The sequence below is a fragment of the Marmota monax genome, unplaced genomic scaffold, assembly GCF_021218885.2.
Source record: "Marmota monax isolate L192 unplaced genomic scaffold, Marmota_monax_Labrador192_F-V1.1 WCK01_AAM20220418_F8-fsc00044, whole genome shotgun sequence".
Classification (NCBI taxonomy): domain Eukaryota; kingdom Metazoa; phylum Chordata; class Mammalia; order Rodentia; family Sciuridae; genus Marmota; species Marmota monax.
In genome coordinates, this window is record NW_026695198.1 from 4,691,663 (window position 1) to 4,710,541 (window position 18,879).

The window sequence follows — 18,879 nt, forward strand, 5'->3', positions numbered from 1 at the left end:
CCTTTCTCTAGCCTTATTTGTTTCTGCATGTCTGTATCTTGTGCTCTGGTTTTTGCTGAGCTGGCCATAGGTTTATATTGATTTATTTATTTGCTTCAGGCTTTCCTTAGAATTTATTCTTTTACCTTTGGACTCCTATTACCTGTTTTTCCCCATTATCATGAAAAATGTTCCTGTCTACCTTTGATCTGTCTTTAGGGGCTTGGATTCAGGGGAAATTGGTGTAAGTTAATGCTTTCCATTAATTTCTCCAACTCTTCCATTCTTCTTCTGTAAAATTCAGTCCAAACTATTTAATAATTTTCTTCTAGCAATATATTTACAGCATTTATTCAGTATTAACTGTGATTCCAAGGTAAATTGTTTTGTAGATATGATTATTCCTATTTTTCTCATGAAGAAATCAAGATCTACCTAGTAAGTTATTTTTTAAAGTTCCAAGAGTTATTAAGTTTTGTAAATTACATATAAACCCAGGTCTGCCTGATTTTACCATCAGTTCATACCATTTATTAGGTAGCTTCTTTTTTTAGAGCTTCTTAGTTTTGAATGTGATCCATACTCTAAATGTATAATACATAGTTATTTCATAAGAAAAAATTATTGTATTTTTCCTTATGAGATAAATCCATGGTAATTTGTACAGATCATGACTAAAAAAGGAAAAAAAAGAGAGAATGAAACTTGACACCAAGAAAAATATATTATACTCAAAGTTTAAAAATCCAACTGAATATTTAAGGTGTACAACACTATGCATTTTCTATATATCTTTTAACATTTTATTTATTTGTTTATTTATTTGTTGTGGGGATTAACTTAGGGGCACTCAATCACTGACCCACAGCCCAATCCTTTTTAGTCCTTTCTTCAGAGATAGGTTCTCACTCAGTTGCTACCTCTTCATTGTTGCTGAGGCTGGTTTTGAACTCATGATTATCCTGCCTCAGCCTCCTGAGCTGCTAGGATTACAGGCATGCACCACAGTGCTCAGCTTCTTTTTATTTTAATTTAGGGAGAAGCTTTACTTATGGAAGTAATTTGATGCAGCTATGATCAATTTTATATATAAAATGTATTATCTTTCCACACAATGTCTTGTCATAAATATATCCTATATTTTACATAAGATTCTGAACCTATTCATAATATACAATGTTCAACTAAATGATAAACCCAGATTTAACTTAAAAATTCCCATAATCTAACTTTGATAGGATTCATGTTTTTATATGATATAAGATTTCTATTTTTTATAAAAATTATAAATTCAGAAGTCTTCTTTTATAAACTTTTAGCTTTATATTACTTTTGGATTCATATAAAAGTTGAGATGCTGCTTATAAAAGTTTTTATAATCTCCCATTTAAACCAATATTTATAAGTGACTAAGTACAGTCCATAATCTACTCAGCTTTCCTTAGTTCTTTAACGATCATTCTTTTTTTGATCCAGGATTCCATGAACGATGTAATACTACATTTAGTCATCACGTCTCCCTAGACTCTTCATGGTAGTAGCAAATTCTCATACTCCCTTGCTTTTAGTGACCTTTGACAATTTTGAGGCACCTCGGCCAAGGTCTCCATTAGAATTTATCCATTTTTCCCATTATTAGAGATTATGCACTTTTGGATGGAAGACCACAGAGGTAACATGCCATCTTCATCTCTTCATCTCAAGGATACACAATGTCAATGTGATGTATTCCTGCTGATGCTGACCTAGAATACATGTCTGAGATCATGTTTGTCAGGTTTCTCCACTGACATGCTACTCTGTTTTCTCCTTTTTTTATATACTGTGGCTCTTTGGAAGGAGGTCACCATGTATAGCCCACACCGAAGGAGGGAAGTTGCATTCTACCTTCTCAGGGTGGAATATTTACATACATTATTTGAAATCTTCAGCATTGGAGATTTCTCTTCTCCCCACTTTTTTTATTTTATTATTTTAAAATTTATTTATTTACTCTAATTTGTTATGTATGACAGCATAATGCATTTCAATTCATAGTACACATATACACCACTATTTTTCATGTCTCTGGTTTTTTGCAAAGTAGAGTCACACCTTTCATGCCTTCATTCATGTACTTAGGGTAATGACGCCCATGCCCATCTTATTCCACCATCTTTCCTACCCCAATGCCTTCTCCCTTCCCTTTGCCCTGTCCAAAGTTCCTCCATTCCTCCCATGCTCTCCTCTTCCTCACTATGGATCAGCATGCACATATCAGAGAAAACATTTGGCTTTGTTTTTTTCTGATTGGCTTACTTCACTTAGTATTATATCCTCCAACTCCACCCATTTACATGTTAATGCCATGATTTCATTCTCTTTTAATGCTGAGTAATACTCCACTGCGTATAAATACCACAGTTTCTTTATCCATTCATCTATTGAAGGTCATCTAGGTTGATTCCACAATTTAGATATTGTGAATTGTGCTGCTATAAATATTGATGTGGCTGCTTCACTTATTTATTTAATTATTATTGATATCAATATGAACTCATAGATACTTTGGTGTAATCTGATGTATTTAGTTTGCTAAAATTCTACCAGGTTTGTCCTGGAGAGGTCTTTTGGTTGCCTCCTGTGTTTCTTTTACATATCTCCATCTTTGATATTTTTGTGTGTATATGTGTGTGTGTGTGTGAGAGAGAGAGAGAGAGAGCACTTTTTTACTTTCTGTCTCTACAATATGTTATAGGTTCATCTTGTACATCTAGCACTCACTTACCCTTGACCTACAGAGTATGCTTAAAACCATAGATAGTACTGAAATATATATATATATATATATATATATATATATATATAAATATTTCTGTGTACTCTGTAACATTGCCACCTAGTACAAGAGTTAACTTGTCCTTCCATGTTTTATGTCCTGTGCTTACTTTGCATCCTGAATTTGGCACTTTGAGTTCATTATTAAGTAAAATAGGAGTTACTTGAACAGAAGCCCTGACATACTGAAGCAGTCCAGAGACCCCCACTCAGAAGACCCTTTCCATAATTAACTGTTTTCTCTCATCAGAAAGATTTTTACAAAGAGTATCAGCAGGCAGGATGTCTGCAGAGGGAATTGTGGTTGGAAGATTCCTCTTTTTGTAAATGCCAGGTTTGCAAAAAAAAAAAAAAAAAAAAAACATGTAATAAAGTCTGGAAGCTTGTTGTGCAAAAAAAAAAAATTACCTTTGTTTTCTTTGTAAAGACTTATAAAACCCCTGTCTGACCTAAAAAGCACTCTCTGAGAACTCAGATAAATAAAAAAAATATGTAAACCTCCAAACTCCTCCTACCACTGGATATAAAATTCAAATAATTTCTAGACGCTAGGTCCAGAGGAGACTTTCAGGCACAAGTCACACTTTGGACCTGGCTACAGGCAATGAACCTGCTTCCTGCTAATTCCTAAGGTGTCCAGCCTCTTCTGTCCTACATCAATACCATGGCATGTTATCTGATAGCTAAGAAGTTTGCAAAGTGACTCATGGACAGGTAGATGCTGGACAAATGGATGATTCACATCCCAAGAAGGATAAAACACTCTAGCATGAGCTTACATTACATTACTCTCAAAAACAAATAATCTAAAATACATAAATTCCTCATTTCTAGAAATTTCCACTTAGTATTTTTAGACTTCATTGGATATAAGTAACCAAAACTGCAAAAAGTGAAACCACAGATAAGAGGAGACCATTATATTTCCAGAAAAGGTAATGTCATAGTGTACAGATTGTAAAGATCCCTTTCAGTTCAGTACATAGTTTTCTGAAGATTGAAATTACTCCAGATGGCCACAGCTCCGAAGAGTAGACAAGTCTCCCGAAGGGACTGGTGACTGCTGTGCATCTTTGGGTGAAAAGACTTTGTGCTGCCCACCTCACTTTTTTTTTTAATCCGTGAAGGGCTATGATAAATGAACTGAGGGGTCCTGACTCAGGTTCCTGCTGAGACGTTGAATGTTGGGATCAGGTGTCTTTCTCACAATGACATCACCAGCCTTAGGTCTATTTATGCACACTCAGTCATATGCATCTAGAAACTCCATTCTTATATTCACAAAATGAATTAAAAACTACACTAAACAAATAATAAGTAAATACTAAATAATGTTTATTCTGAATCAAGTATAATAACACCAAGATTTGTAGAGGATCTATCCCATGACCCACAGAGAATTCTTGAAACCATTGATAGTACTGAACCCCATATGTACCGTTATTTTTTCCCGGTGTGCCCTGTAACATTGCCACCATTACCAGAGTTAACATGTTTTTATTTATTTTTTTTGACTTATTTTATCAATTGGTTTCAGTGATATATGACATCAGGATTCATTTTGACATGATTGTAAATGCAAAGAATATCATTTGTTCTAATTCAGTTCCCAGTAGATTTTATTCTCAGCCTAACCATGGAAAATGCAAATCTCATTAGTTCTTTATGGAGTTAAATAATAATGGTTAAATCAAATTATCAGATGTTTGAAGACTGATTTTTCTACCTGATATACAAAAGTTTTATTTTGGTTTCACCAGCATCTATGGAATATGATGGATAACTTTTGTCATAGTACCCTGACAACTCTTGAGGACAGGACACAACCTGTAACCCTGCACCACCTTGGTGCTGAGGCCTCTAATTCTTCCCTATATTTTATTGATTACACATGCATTTTTTACCAATCAGTACAACTGAAGCATACTCAGAGTATTTGGAGAAATTGTGCTGTTGTTGACAAGATAGATCACTCATACTGAGCTTGAAATTGTTAATTATGTATAATTAAATGCAGCTTTCCTCTTTGTAATTTGCTTGTTTATACCCTTTCAGAATTAAAAGGATATATATGTGCATATATAGCAACATGATGGAGGAGTATTATTAATATAAGAAGGAAACCCAGTAGAATATATATGAGTTATATGCTTAGTAGCAAGCCTTAATGAGTCCTCTGTTTAGAAAAAAAAATACACAAATAACTTTATATTTTAAATGACACTTCTGGATCAAAAAAACTCTACTCCAAAGTAAAATGTATATGGTCAAATGTCACAGTGGAGACACCAAGTTAAACTCTATTATCTACTATTTAATTTAGAACGTGGTTGAACATCTAACCTTTTATGACAATCAATTCAGTTTTACCAGTTACAGAACATTTTATGCAAAAATACAGATACTTTCATGATTCTAAAATTCTGAAATTAAATAAGACTCAAACTTTAAAATGATGTATTAACTGGGAGTACAGTGTGTTAATAATAACATGGAAGATGAAGTGCTCAGAAAAAATGAAAGATAAAATGTTGACTCTTCTTTAAAATAAATTTCAAACAAATGCACTTGTGTCTAATTTAATTCATGACACATCTCCATTTAGAAATATGTGAAGAAAGCAGAATACTAAAGAGAAAGGAATATTCCCCTTGTACTGCACAGAATATATACATTTCTTAAGTTGGCTGCTTCCTTCAGAGCATATGTTTTGTAACATTTGTAATAACTTAGCAAAGAGGCAACATGATGCAAAGTCCAGAACTGACCTACAGAGTTGAGACTCCAGCTGACCTTCTGGGGTCTTGGGACATTCAGTAGCTCAGATAATATCACTGCACCTCATCTTACTCACATATTCAAGTGCAACAGCCACATCGTACTCAGCTCACAAGAATGTGATTAAAATCAAAGTGCCTTGAGACTTTTTAATTTCATAAGTATTTCCAGTGCTCATACAGGTTCTAACAGGGTCAACATGGAGAAGCTTGTTCATACTCTTGTACATTGGTACTTAGGAGTGTTGTCACCATCAAATTGGAAGAAATGGTGAGTTTTCCAGTACAAATGGTGGAGATCAATTTTACTAGTTAGGTAAAGAGGGAAGGTGGGGTTCTGTAGTGGTGTGCATGTGACAAGAATGTATATGCCTGATAATTGAAGTTCTTTCTTGCTGTACCAAACTCTAGGTTTTTAAAACTCAATCAAGATTTTTTTCCCATTTTTTTTTGTCTTTCTGTTTTGAATTAAGTTAACTTATTTATTCAGGCACTCAGATAATGTCACTGCACCTCAACTTACTTACATATCACACAATACAAATGTCATGATTAGCATTTAGTGTACTACATTCTTAGCCAGAAAGTTTGTGAATTTGGAATATATATATAAATTTTTTCGGCCTTACTAAATTCTATTTAAAATTTAGCATTTTTAAAATCTATAAATACAACAATTAAAACAGTAATTTTTGACATACCAATAAACTTCCTAGAGATTTTAAGGCTTTTAAAATTATTTCAAATACCTTTTAAAATATGTATATACACACATATAAGTGTATATATAGTTATTAGAAATATCACAAAATATTATTTCACTTATCATCCCAATTATGGTATTTATTAAATTAATTAGTCCTTATTCAATCATAGTCTTTACTAGTACCACTGCTAGGTTTTGTTAAATGTAGCTAATAAACACATTTTTAAAATTGTCTTCAATATATGTTACTTATTTTGTGATTAAATGTATTTTAATTATTTTTCTGAAAAAAAGGTTCATGGGCACCCATTGCTAAAGGAGAACAGGACAAGTTTAATAAACTTTGCTATAACAACATTTTCAATGTATGGGCAGAAGCTAAAGCCTGGTAGAGGGCAGTCTGCTTCCTATTTCAGTTTTGTGAAACCCTGCCACCTGTCCCGCTGTTATCCTAGAAAAAAGGAAATGAAGATGGAAAAGAATGCAAGAAGAAGTGATTGCCCCAAGCAGGGACCACACATTTTTACTGATGACTGCTCTGACCCACACAGTTCCTACTGGACAGCATTGGTTCTCTCCAAATATGCTCAGGTGACTAATCCAGCTTGAAATGGGAAGGTGTAATCCCTGACTTCAAAGAACTATGAGGACTTGGCCATAAGTGATGTCAATGACGGGTAGAGGAGGATTGTTAAGTCTAAATGAAGGACAGTTATTATTAAAAAATAACGGTAACTGGATTTACTGCCATCACAGCAAAATATTAGCATGAAACCTGACTTATTTTTAAGCAAATAAAATAAACAAGCAGTTCTTCTACACTGAAGTTTGTGAAGCATTATCCACATTATTATTATTTTTATACCATCACCATTTTTTATTACCATTTTGTGAAGTATAAAGAATGTTATTTCAAGACCTGAATTTTGGAAGAAATCGTAAGGTTTAACTTTTGTGTAGTATTCAGGGAGCTGCAGTCTCTAAATATTTCTTGTAAACTATTTCACACCAAAATAAGACATGATAAATAATACTAATGACTTTTAAATATAATTTTCTGAATATCAGATTTCATATTTCATTTATAAAAATTAATGATGGGTCAACTATAGAATGTCTGGGACATTGAAGCAGTAAGACTGCAGTCATGGACAAGAGGCACAGGGGCTAGATCTGATAATATATTCTAACAGAAGGAAGAGAGTGAGGTGAATGATCACAACTTTAACTGATTATTACTGCTGTGGAGGGAGATGGTGCAGGTTATGGTAATGAGATTGGTGAGTAGTGAGGACTATTTTTGTCAGGTAGTGAGGAAAGGCTCTCTGAGGATTTGGCATGGATTCCAACACACTGATATGGAGAAGCTAAATCACACTAAATCTGGAAGAAAGACTCCAGAATGCAGAGATTCCTGGGAGTTAGTGTGGTTGTGCTGAGAACAGGAAGAAGGGCTACCTTCCCGAACTTACTGGATAAGAACAAAGTGAGTGGAGAAGGACCATAGCAGCGAGTCTGGTTCCCCTCTGTGTAATAGGATGTTTTCAGGACAGAATATTACATTTGATAAATATCAGGTTGGATGCCGCATTCAGAGTGGGTGACTAGGAACAAGATTGGATGCAGAGTGCATGGTAGATGGCAGTAGTCCAAGTTCAAGGGGACAGAGGCTGGAGCCTTGTTGGTGATAAATGGGAAGGGAAGGATGTACAATTAAGAGACACATTTTTGTAGGTCACTTTCACAGGCCTTGCTGAAAAATCAATTTAAGGGAGACTAGGGTAATTGTATCATTTACTCTCAAACCATGACACTTTTAAGATAAAATGAGGTGACTATTATTAAGCCAAGATTAGAGGTGTAAATCAGGACTCTCCTGAGTAAATCAGGACATATATTTGTCCCAGATTTAAGGAAAAAGAGGAAACAAGGCTGGGACTGAGGTTTTGGCTTCATTGGCTATGCAGATGGTCGCGTGCTTGCTGGGAGAGCCAGCAAAGCTGGTGGCGGGACATAGTTGGGAGAGGAAATCATGTACCCTTTCAGATGTTCAATCTGAAATCACCAGGACCCAAGCATGAAGCAAGGAGTTGGAATGGCTTTTTATAGTAATGTGTATTTTCAACTTTTGCTATAATTTTGCTCATTCGTTTTCTAAAAACATTAGGTAGGACTTAATAATTTCATATTCCAAATTAACTGAAAAAAAATCAGTACACAAATTTATTTCACAAGAGATTTGAAGAAGCTGACATTCTCATTAAATATGCCCAAATCTATTCCCTTTACATTATTCTTCTCCTTCATAATTTTGTTTACATAGATCTGGCTCATCATTTCAAAGTTAGAATAATGAGAGATAAGTATGATTACCCTTAAGGTTGATTTTCTTTTTTTTTTCTGAGACTCCTATAATACTTGTAAACTCTGTCAAATTAGCATTTATCTTTGGAATGAAATGAGGAATACTTACTCTTTGAGGGATATGTATAGAATTGATAAAAATGTGTTCAATAAAATGTTATTCTTTGTTAATACACTATTCTATATGTTTGAGATGCCAATTCTAGATGAATACCATGCAATGTCAAATAATAATAGTTTTCAAATTAAGAATGCACATCCCAAAGATACACAAAATGGTTATGTGTTATTGAAATTAATCATATGCACATTCATTTTATATAATTCCTTAAAGTTGTATTTATATGGATGTTTAATTAGCATAATGTACTGATAGAATAGTACATGTGTAATATATATATATATAATATATTTATATATATATATTGTATTTATGTAGATGTTTTATTAGCATAATGTACCAATAGAATAGTACATGTGTAATATATATATATATTATATATGTAATATATATATACACATATATATATACACACATTTTATATTTATGCTACATTTTGTGCTAATGATAGGAAAACATATTTTCACTTTTTTAGGACTTTTTCATGATGGAATAGGCTCAGAGTCTTTTCGAATATTCACATCATGTCTACTGGCCAACTTGTCATAAAACTTTAAACAAATTGTTTCAGCTTTTGGAATATCCATCACCTTATCTATAAACCCAGAAAACTTGGATTAATGGTTTGTTCAATTAAACTGAGAACAAATAAATGATGACCAAAAGAATGAAAGATCTTATTTAGATACCTAATGTAATTTCACTCATTCTCTGAAACAGAAGAAAGAAAAGAAACCATAATCCTATCTTTAAAGATATCACAATGTGATTCTGGAAATTTCATGCTTTCCATGAAAAAAAAAAAAAAAATATATATATATATATATATATATATATATATATATATATATATAAAGACCTATGCATTTATTTAACATTAAATTGAAACACCATCTCCAAGCCTACAGTAACACATACAGATGGGGAAAAAGTAAACAGTATTAGGCACAATGTGATAAAGTTATTTTCTTCTTCCAATATTTATGAGAGATGGGTGGCAGAGATAAATTTAACTAATTTATTAGAAGTACAGTTTCACAGGAAGAATAATAATTGTAAGAAAAAAAAACACTGAAAAATTTTACTCAATGGATTTCAGTATAATGTTGTAGAAATGTCAGAAACCAGATACTGGCAAACCTCTGGGATTACCTCTAAATTAAAAGATTTTGGAAAATAATTAGAAATGTAATAAATGCAACCTTATCTTGTTGTATAACATCAAAACTAATATATCAAGTAGATGAGTAAAGCACTGGAACCATAAATTTTAATAGAAGAGTCTTCACAAAAATAATAATGTCTCCCAAAAATGTGTTTACAAAGCATGATTGCAACTGCATTTACATAACATAATTTATGCAATCATAATGAAGAACATACTTTATAACATGGTTATAAAACTAACTAGGGAGGCATTACTCTATTTTATGGAAAATAAAGTAATTTAAATGAACTTCAATTTCATTTCAAATGTCATAATTCTTTCTGTGATTTGTTAAAAATGTCATCTTCCTGTTTCTGTGATTTGTTAAAAATGCCATCTTCCTGTCTCTAGTAATTCTGCAAAACTGTATTTCTTTGCCAAGTGTTTTCATTTTTAAAAAAAATCTCTAAGGACCACTTTACATTGAAAAAATCTCCTTACCATATAATATTTGTGTCACAACCCTAACACTTGAAAAAATCTATGCACTTCCATATGCCACATACAAACAACTTATCCAGGTAAAGCTTGTCAAATGTTTTCCATCATTTAGATATGGACTACATCATCACTCAGATATGGACTACATCACTATCACCACCACCATCATCATCATCATACTGTTATTATTATTATCAATCAGAATTCATACAGCACATACCATGATGATTTCTTATTGTATCCTTGAAATCTTTATATTCTGGTATTTCCTCTTCACCTAGATCTTTGACTGTCTTTGTCATTCAAAATCATGTCAGCAGAGAAATCATCCTAAAACATCAGATGGGAGAACATTAACACTCTATAATATTGTTGCCAGATTGGAATGAACCAGAAACAAATTGCTTATGGTACATGACTCTTTATCAGTGTATAGTTGGTTTGAGAATAATACTGATAAAATTTAAATTGAGGTTCTTTGGTGGGGGGAATGTTACTGCATTGAACCCAGGGGTGCTTTACCACCAGCCACATCACAAGCCTTTTTTTTTTTTTTTTTAATTTTGAGACAGGGTCTCTCTAAGTGGCTAGGGCCTTGCTAAGCTGCTAAAGCTAGTCTCGAACTTTGACCCTGCTGCCTCAGCCTCTCAAATTGCTAGGATTACAGAAGTGTGCCACCTCCTGGCTTCAAGTGAGTTTTCAACAGGAGGTGATTTTCGTGTTATGATCAGATAAGAAAATTCAAGGAGAAAGCAAGTTAAGAAGTTAATTAGAATATTCTGCAGAGAAGGAAGAAAATATCACACAAGTTTTACTTAGAACTCAGAAATCAGGAGTAATTACAGCTGCTCTGTCCTAGGGGGCATGAAAACTCTCCAAATTCTCCATTGATACTGTTAGTACTGTTGAAGAAGCAGAGATCTGAGGCTATCAAGAATCAAAATAATAGGTATCTTTTAGTCTCTGTGGAAAGAACAGACAGAGGTACACAGACACATGAACGCTGACAGGCTGTAGGTGTCAGCCTGTTAGTGCACAGACAGCATCAGACTTTATGCTTGTGGATACTCTGGCCCCGTCTCCATGGCACATCTAACCTCTCCTATTGACAAAACAAGAAATCATACTGTTATGGTTTGGATTTTAAATTTTCCCCAAAAGTCACTTGTTGAATGTGTGGTTCCTAGCTATGTGCTCTTGGGAATCCATGGAACCTTCAGATTGGGTCTTTGGGATTGTGTCTTTGGGGGGAATATTATAACCCTCTCCATGCCTCTCTCTTTTTGCTTCACAACTGATATGATGTAAACAGACTTCTTCTATCATATACTCCTGTCATGATTCTTTGCCATGGCACAAGCCCAAGGCAGTGTGGACAACTCACAATTGTACTGAAACTGCTAAAACAATGAGATGAGACAAAATGGAGCTTTTCCCCCTTTATATTTATTTTTCTTAGGTATTTTGTAACAGCAATGTAAAACTGACTATATAACTGATCCACTTTTCTTCTGCGTGCTAGATGCTGTGGCTAGATGGTTCCAACAGTACCAAAAAGCAGTTCTACTCCAGTTACGAACACCAAAATCTGCATCAGTCTCCCTGAGGGTGAGAATGACAGCCATGACTAGAGAGTTTAGTTCCCTAAGTGGTTCCCTAAGACACAAAGAATAACAAATGCTCAATAGAGAAACTATGTTTTGCAGGAGAATTCCCCCTATGAAAGTGAAGAGATGTCATTATATGAAAAGGAAATAACATTACATAAGGTTCTAAGTTTCCCATATATTGTAGGAAATTTTCAGGATGGTTATTCTTCCTTGAATCAAAGAGCAAAAGACTCTGCTTAGGGAAATTATTTATTATCTCTATACACTGAGTTAGAGTCCTTATGAACCTGGGTATTTTATGTGGAAAATTAGGATATGTTTATTCCCAGACATAGTACAGTTAGTTTAAGGCTATCTTTCATCAAATATTTAAATTTAGAGTATCCTGGATTTGATTTTAGTCACACTTTTAAGGTATTGTCAGATATCTTTGACAAAGAAAGATCAGTGGAAAAGCATAGAATTCTCTCTGTAGTTTGAGAGACCAGAAGGGTAACAATAGAACTCACTACCTTTCAGTAAACAATAATGATAATGATAAGAATGAAAATAAATGCATTTGAGATCTTACTATGTGCTAGCATTATTTGATATGTTGTTATATGCCAAAACTATTTTAATTTTAGTAGAAATCCTATAATGCAGATTCAGAATTGAAGTCCAAGGTCACATAGCTCTGACAAGATGGAGCCAATGTTCTGATGCAGAACACCTCACTCAAAGCCTGGGATCTGCTCTATCAGGGCATCATGAGGTAGGTCAGACATGAGAGTACTTACAAAAGCATATAGGTTATTTGGAAGAGCTATTGTCATTAGATAGCATAATTATGTAAGAATGATTATGACAGTTCAAGAAGGGAATTCTTAGGTGCTAAGCTACTTGAGGATGAAGGATTAAAACTGTCCCTTTTAAAATTGAAGTTGAGGGACATGTGATTTATAAATAGGAGGAAGATCACAGACTGAGAAAATAGTTTTATCACAGTAACTTTCATCACAGTAAGTCTCTTACAACTTTTTAAAAATTCAAGAAATAAAGATGAAGGGAGGTTTCATGAAATCCAGTCATTCACCAGGAAGGAATAACCACAACACTTATCACAGTAGTGACCTTCACAGGACTCTTATCTGCAGGGAGGGCACCTGAGAAAGCCCAGGTACTGCGGCAGTCTGGCTGGGCACAAATCACGAGCCACTGAAGCAGGAACAAACTTTATTTCTAAACTCCACCAGCACACTCCACACACGCTCCCCAGGGAACTCACCTGAAGGCCAGCGGCTCCTCCAGGAATCAGCAACCGGAAATGTCCCCCCTCCGGCACTTCCCCAACCAAAGGGAACTCTCTGGGAATCCCCTGGAGAGCTCAAGTGGAACTCAACGGGAACTCTGCCAGAACTCAAAAGTCATCATCTTAATGGCTCGCTAGCATCACCTCTCAACCACTACTTCTGGCAAAAATGTCATGTGTCATCGGCTGTGGCCCTCAACAAGGTATTGACAAAGATCACAGACAAGTGGCTGCTGTACTTGCAAGTTGTGAGGTGGAATCAGGCAGCTTTGGCCATCCTCAATGTAGGGGATTGGCCAGAGTTCTTAGGCAGGAAATTGAACCTAACAGTTCTTTCATTGTTGGTTCCAGTTTAGAACTGTGATCTCTACTTAATCGAGAGAGGAAGTGGAAGCAGAAACCTCTGGCATTCACAGTTTTTATAACTGTGGAGTTGTTTTTATCGCATTAATAAAATAGCAAATATTACTGCTGAAGCAAACTAGCAGTGATAGAATTAAGTGGGCATTTCAAGTTGAGAACAGGAACCGAATTTCTCACTACTGCAGGAAGAATGACAGCAGCCCTATTAAAGTAACATTACAGCTTCTACATGTACCAGGCTGGTCTTTGATTGGGGTGGACAACTGACAGACAACAGACAGAAAATCTATAAAGAGAGTATGGCTATGAAGGACAGAAAAGAGAATGGCTTCCAAATGGGGTCAAATCTGTGACAGACCTAGTAGCATAGAGCTAGCCAGAGGATGTGAATTTTTTTTTTTTTTTTGGTAATACATTGGAGGAATAAATTGTTGAGAAGCAAAACCAAGGAAAGTATTAAAATTAGATTAAAATGTCAATAAATATTTTGCATTTCAATATATTTTCTCAAAGCTTTTAAACCACAATAGTTTGATAATTATACACTTAAAATACCTCACTTCTATGGTTATCCTTGAGATTCTGAATGCAACTGAAAGTGAATTTAAGATTTGACATCCCAAACTAAGTTATATCTAGGTCCATTTAAGTGCATTGTAAATGCATTTGTAATCCAGGTGTGATGGTGCACACCTGTAATTCCAGTAGCCTGAGAGTCTAAGACAGGAGAATTGCAAGTTCAAAGCCAGCCTCATCAACTTATCAAAGCCCAAGCAACTTACTGAGACCCTGTTTCAAAATAACAAATAAAAAGGGATGGGGATGTGTTTCATTGATAAAGTATCCCTTTATTCAATCCCGGTACCAAAACCAGAAAAAAAATTAAAAAATGATACAACAAGTACCAGCAACTTGTAGACATTTTCCCTGGTTGAATATTAACATGTCTACTTTAATAACAACAGATGTACCGTAAGCACCTTCCATAATGTAGGAGAATGCCCATTGATTATCATTTATACGTGATTTGGTTTTATATTGGAACAACTATTATTAACTAGTGATCAACTTAGGAGATGCATACAAATAGATAATTTTTGTCCCTAATAGATAATTTTTGTTCCATTTGGGTGTTGTTCTTTAAAGTAAATAGTTGGGGAGGTAAAGAAACATTTCCGAGTAGTTGTTTTGTTTGAAGTTAACATTTTTATCTTTAAAACAAATATGTTAGGTCCTTGTACTTTCTGCTGTCCAGACTTCCAACTTTCTTCTGGGAACAAGATCTAAGTAGTAAGATTTGTGAGGTAATGAGATATTAGGAACAGGAAGCAAGAAAGCTTGATTCCTATTAGAAATATTTGCTGTCCATATCAAATTTTCTTTGAATTACTACTTGACTAGCAAAAATGAACAGGGTTACATTGTGAAGGCTAATTCAAGCAAGATGGGTACTGTGTCTTCCAAACAGGTGTTTGGAGAGCTTATGCTTCCCACTGCTGCAAACCAAAGTCTTATCCATAAGGGAATAAGGAGAATTTCAGATTTTCCCAAAGCTACAAGGCTTCTGAGTTCCTTTGTTTGAATTTCAAAGTCCAACAACTACTTCTTAGTTTTAATCAAATAACAGCCTCTTCAGTATAAGAGCTATTCCTCTTCTAATGAATAAGACAGTCTTGGGAATGCAGAGAACCTGAAAAGCCTGACCATTCATCCAGCTGTTGAAGGAAAACTCACAGTCTCTGAGGATGACTGGGAGGGTGGGGTCAAGTTTGGGGGAGGCCTCCATGAGCTATCCTGTGCATCTAACATGAGATTTCCCTTCAGTCTCATGTGTGCCAAACGTAATTTTAGAGCCAGATGAGGAAATTAGTGGGAAATGCGTTTCTGGTAGTACTTGTTATTTAAATGCTGAAGAATATTCTGGAACATTGTCCTCATGGGTGGAACTAGTCACAGGGCATGACAAAAAGAATGTTTTGAGGCACAGATCATTCTAGTAAATAACTGAGGATTCCTAATATAAAAATACACAATTGAAATCCTTCAAAATCAGAAAATGTTGAGTATGTAAATCCTTCTACAAGTGGAAATTTCCTCATTTGATAGGTCTCAGAATGAATGCAGGCACTCTAAAAACATTATATAAGATTGTCTTCACACTATGTATGTAAGATATATATGAAACATTAAAAATTTCATGCTTAGACTTGGGTTCTGTTCCCCAAATGCCTCTTTATATATGTGCAAATATTCCAAAATCTGAAAAAAATAAATTAAAAAATCTGAAACATTTCTTCTCCCAAGAATTTTGGCATAAGAATACTGAACCTGTACATATGAGAGCATATATAGGATTAGTGGATCAAATGAAGAGTCTGGAGATAGATTAGAAGGTACTTAAGGAGTATTTTAAGGTTATTTCTTATGGAATATCAAAATTAGTAGCTAAATAAAAAAGAATCAGCTCAACCAGAAGAAGGCAAAGTTATGAAATTCAGATCACATATATTACTAAACCAATGCTTTCACTTTAAGATAGGAAGGGGAAAGAATTTAAATGAAGCCTCGGGAATGGATTATCATGGCAGACATTTCAGCTGATATCTGGCACCAGTTGTCACTTGGTTACCTGTGGGGTATACATAAGGGGACAATTGTATAGTGATTGGAAAAAAGTTTGATTAGGTAGATAATGTCAGAGAGGGATGGGGAGAATGAGGGAGTTTATCCAAATTCTACCTAGTTGACAAGCTGTGTCTAGAGAACTTCAGTTGTGCCTTTACACCCAATGGACAGTAGAAAAGCTCTAAGCAAAATTAGAAAAAAAAAAAAAAAAAAAGAGGTCATAATGGTTCATCTCTGCGAAGTCTCCCAGCTCATTTAGTACAAAACCCCTGGCTTCATCCCTCCCTAGGACAAAAGAATTATAGCGAGGATTCTAGTCTTTCAAAATTTTTGAGGCACTGAAAGAATTTTTCTTTTGCTGCTTCTTAAAATATTGCTGCAGTCGTGTAACTAGCAAATCTGTAATGAAAGACACTGGAAGTTCTCCAAATACTGATTTCCTAGTGGTGAAGAAAAGACCTAGGAGAGAGAGAGATCTTGAAGACTTCAGTCCAAATAGCACAATGAGCTTATGCTGCAACACAAAACAAGTTTACCAACAATTTCATTCAGCACAAATTACATCAAAGTGCCAAATACTAAGTGCAGATAAAGCAACAGGATACTTGGTTAGAAAGCTGAATGTGGGTACTGAGGAAATCTAGGAAAGAAAAAAGGCAATTCACACAAAAATCTAGATGGAATTCACCCCTGCAGATTGGAGCCAGTTTTCTGCACAGTTGCCCAGCTTCTGAGCTGAGAACTTGAGGATGGCATGAAATTAACATCTACTGTGAGCCAGGAAGCTGGATGCCCCAGACCCAGCTCTGTCAATAGGGAGGGAGGAGCTTAACCAATCACAGTGACTGTATCACTCCTCTCCCCAAATTTCAGGTTTCACAGAATGCTTAAGCAAAGGAAGACTTGGGCAAGGATGCCTGTGTTCAAATCCTGACTCTTGCATTTATCATCTTACGGACCTTTAGAATATTATTTAAACTTTCTATTACTCATTTTTGAAGTGGGAATAAAATTAGTGCCTACATCAGAGAGTTCAATTTAGAAATGAAGTGGGTTAATACAGATAAATCACTTATTGGAAGCACATAGTAACTGTTACTTACTTTTGTTATCACTGTGGGTTGGGAGACCCAAACCATCATTCTAAGAATCAACTATCAAGGAGAAAAAATCAAATAGGAAGCTACTAGAAAGGTATGTATAAACTCACAGTAAATGTGCGCACACACACACACACACACATACACACAAAATACCACTCTTTCAACATGAATCTAAAAACACAGTCCCAAATCAATAAAGATAAAAACTATTACTGAAAAATGCAGTTGACAAGATACATATCAGATCCAAAAAATTGTTCAATGGAGTAGTCTAAGAATGGCTAAGCCTAAGAATAGCTAAGTCTAAATATGACTAATATGCCAAAGAGAATTGATTTATATATAATACCTATCAAAACTAAACAAGGAATTCTCATCTAAAAAATTAGTAGAAATGAAACCACAAAAATACCTCTTTAAAAGAAATAAGCAGGAATACTTGAAATGAAAAAGTATAGCCATGAATTTTTTTTAAAGTCAACTGGTATGTTAGCCAAAATTTATACTGGTCTTAGTGAAAGAAAGAGTTTATATTATTATAACATGGGCATGTGGCACTACCCAGAATGAAACAAAGAAATGCGGGCATGAAATGAATTTAAGGGTTGTTAAAAAATATAGAAAATAGACTGAGACACTCTAGTTTGTGTCTACTCAGATTACCAGGTGAATAAAATGGAGAAAAAAAAGAGAGACATAGTTAAGATTTTCTAGACATAGGAAAATTTTTAAAAAATAAAAACAAATAAATAAAAATTTTTTAAAAAAGCTCTCTGATTTCCAATAGTGATAAATCTACATCCAAGCTTAGGAACACCAGAGTGTAAAGTAAGCAAATTTATTGTATGCACTATACATTTAGAATCTAAAAGACTACATGTTGGTTATTTACCAGCTATATAGATGATGAAATGCAAAGGATTACTGTTTGCCAAAAGTGCTGAGAAAAACCAATAAATCTATAAATTCACACCAAATAAACCATCACACAAGATAGAGGGCAAAGTAAGAATAGTTACAAATAGTGGCAAAGATATTCCATCATCTTCAGTCACTAAATAGCAATACATCCTGATAAAAGGAAGATAATCCCAAGGAAAGATATGAGAGAAAAGAAGCTCTTTATTAGCATTGCAGGTAGGGATAAAATATCAAGATACTTCTACTACAAACTCTATCAAAGGTATCATAATTAATGTTAAAAGTATAAATTGAAATTTTTTTCCAAATAATATTAAGAGGTAAAGACTTAGAGCTTAATGAATCTTTTAAATAGATGGCTAAATCACTTTTAGTTTCATATGTTCTGCAGGAAGACAGATTGCTGTCAATCTACAACTTGTTTAGAAACAATATATGGTTTATATAAACTCCAAATGTAACCATAAAAGACTAGAAGTACATCCTGGCTATGTGGTTAAAATCTTGGCACAGCCCTAACCCTCAGAGTCTAATACTCTTCTATGTCTCAGGTT